The sequence below is a fragment of the Vanacampus margaritifer genome, chromosome 18, assembly GCF_051991255.1.
Source record: "Vanacampus margaritifer isolate UIUO_Vmar chromosome 18, RoL_Vmar_1.0, whole genome shotgun sequence".
NCBI lineage: Eukaryota > Metazoa > Chordata > Actinopteri > Syngnathiformes > Syngnathidae > Vanacampus > Vanacampus margaritifer.
The window spans coordinates 10729502-10732645 of NC_135449.1; the positions used below are offsets into that span (position 1 = coordinate 10729502).

Here is a 3144-nt window from a genome sequence, read left to right on the forward strand (position 1 = left end):
AAAAACAACCAAATACCTTTTTGACATCATCGGACCGTTATATGAACAAAATTGCATAAACAACTTGCATGGACTCAAGTCATAATTGATTGCCTTTGGCTGAGTTATTTTTACTGCTTTTGTGTCTCAGCTGCTCTGTTTTACATCTGCAAGCGTGCTCTAATGATTGAGTAGACATTCATCAGTCCTATTCTAGTTGGGCTGCTTTTTGACTGACAGCAGCCAAAGACTCAGCAAGCAGCCTGCTTTATTTCATCATGAAACTTTTACGCATGGAAAAATAACGAGACATGGAGCCGAGTGGCTTGAGAAAGAAAGGAAAAACAGCCCCCAGAGACAAAAGACGTCTGTTGGTTTAAAAAAAGAAAAAAAAAATCAAGGTTAATTAGCGACTTGGCATAAAGCGAGTTTCTGGTCAAGAAAATAATGAGTCAGGGTTCCATTGTTCACATTTTTACGTTAGTCTTTAGCTTCTCAAGTTTGGATTTAGCACCCGTGAGCACCCCTACGGTGCGTATAACGACTTAGCCGCCATTTAGAATGTTACGTCCTCCGATTGATGCAAAAAATAGAAGAAAAAGTAGTAAAAGGTGACACATATTCTGCCGTTCACCTGAGTGCCATCCGTCTCCATTTACAGGAAGTGTGCGCGCACATAAGGGACTACACGGGTCTGGACTTGATTGGGAGTCGAGCAGCGAGGCGGCCAATTTGTCATCATTTGGGTGACAAGTGGTCTGAGTGACGCACTCCCTCTCTGACCTCGCCGTGTGCTTTGAACTGACAACACAAACGTGCCTGTCACGGGGTGTTTGCAGGTTAGAAAGCAGAGGAATGACAAGAGGGAAACTGGGGACGTTTGGAGAAAAAAACAAGAGTGACTTCAGTGGGAAAACGACAAGCATGCTCAATTTATCGGTGGCGACAGAAAGCTTTACTTAATCTATTTTCCAGATATACATGCATACATATTACAGACGTATACATGTATTAAAAACTAGCGTTGTCAGTTGATAAAAAATTGTTTAATCGTAATCTACCGCATTATTTTAATAATGAACTCATGATTAATCGCACATTTTTTATCTGTTCTAAATGTACAATATAGTATTAAAAAAATAGTTTTTCTTACTCTTGTTAATTCTTATAAAAGTGGAAAAATATATTAACTAGGGGTGTCAAAATTAGTGCATTAATTTTGAGTTAATTTAACGCCTGTACTGGGGGAATTCCAGTTGCAACGCACGTCAAAATTTAGCAGTAATAAATTTCATAATAATGCATATATTTGTGGAGTCTGGGGTGAAGTTTTATTTTACAATTCAAAATGTGCAGAATTTCACATGTTACTTCATGTCGAAGATTAGAATAATTAATATGAAAAGAAAAAATGCACTGAGCTGTCACCAATGTCTTACAAATGCAATGATGCCATCTGGTGACAGAAAAATAACCTAAACACAAATCAATATCACATGTTTTTTTTTTTACAGTTCAGTACCGTACATCTTTTCAATTTTAACTCAATTTTTATGAAGTATTATTTTTTCCACTTTAATGTTAACAAGAGTATGAAAACAGATATAAAATTTGAGATTAATCGCGAGTTTACTATTGAAGTCATGCGATTAATAACGATTAAAAAAATTAATCGCCTGACACCCCCAATATTAACCTAATACAAATACGGTTGTGTAGCCATAAAGTTATTTGAAGTTTTAAAAGATGTACTGTACTGTAAAAAAGGAGTGCTGAGGTATTTTTTTGTGCCACTAGATGTCATTAGCATTTGATGTTGTGCATTGGTTACATTGCAGTGCATTTTATTTTTTTCATTATTTTTTTCAGAGCTGGTTAATTTTGAACATGAAGCAACTTGTGGACTTTTTTAAATGGTAAAATGCAACTAAATATATGCATTTATATTATTTTTAATTTTTTTTTATTTTTTACCACTTTTGCGTTATAGGGTGCTCAATGTTGTTTGCCTTTATTTTGTTAAGTTTTATACGGATGAACACTTGGGAGTCATTCCAAATGACAAGACATAAACTCGGCTCTTGGCTTTCAAAGGAGTGTGTGAGTGAGCTGTAGCAACTTAGCTCGGCGCTAAATGCTCATCCCTTTTAAAAACATAAACTTACTCCAGAATAGCCTTCATGCACTATTATGATAAACTCTTTGTATTTCTTAACAGTGCTCAATTTGGACATTTTCAGTGCCATTTCTTCAGTGTTGTCCCATGAAGACATGGGCAAGACATGGAGACAAGTCCTTTACCACCCAGTTTGGCTACTGTAACAAGCCAAACACTGCTTCTTTGTTAGCGGACATAAACGCTCTCGCTGTGCGATCGCGGCAGGACGCAGGCCTTGTAGCAAACATACGCTCACTTTGCACCAAGCGGCCAAGGGGGAGTCTCCGTCTTATGAATGTTTAATGAGCGAGAAGAGGGGCTAGTCATTTTCCCACACACACAAACTTAATGAGGGCTGTCTCACATGTAGACCTATAACTAAAGCCAGGAATGGTGGGAATGAGGGGAAGATGTGTCGGAATGCTTGTGTTTGGGTATATGCGAATTAAACACTGCTTTGGGATGTCTGTCATGTATCTGCATGTATAAATATGCAGGTGTCTGCGTAAGAAATCTCTTTAATTATTGATGTTTAACTTGCCTTGTGGCTAACAAACAATTTAAATAATAAGCTACATCCCGGGAAAACTACAGGACACTTTGACTTTTTAAAACATGATTGCAAGGCAGATTTCAAAGGGCTCAATTACTTTAAGGCCAATAACATTTGGTAGTTCAGCTAGCATTCCACATGGCATCACTATTGTACACCTCATTTACGTATGACGTGCCTCAGTGGCCTAATGGAAAAGGCACTGGCCTCCTAAGCCAGGGATTGTGGGTTCGAGTCCCATCTGGGGTGTACTGATTGCTTAATACAATACGTTCGTATGACTATTGCTGAAGTTTCCAAAAAACAAATTACACTGAACATAACACTCAGAACAAGAAAACAATGGCATAGGGTTCGCCAGAAAAAAAGAAAGAAAACAATGGCGTAAAAAGACGGTCTCCTCTTCAGCAAACTAACAGGAATTTAATTTTAACACAGCTCAGGCCCATTCACA

At 37.8% G+C, this 3144-nt stretch overlaps 1 non-coding gene across 1 annotated transcript; it reads left to right on the forward strand.

The window, feature by feature from the left end:
- The first annotated feature begins 2866 nt into the window (after positions 1 to 2866).
- trnar-ccu (transfer RNA arginine (anticodon CCU)) lies at positions 2867 to 2939 on the forward strand. Its single transcript has one exon. It is a non-coding gene; the product is annotated as a tRNA-Arg (tRNA).
- Positions 2940 to 3144: the final 205 nt, after the last annotated feature.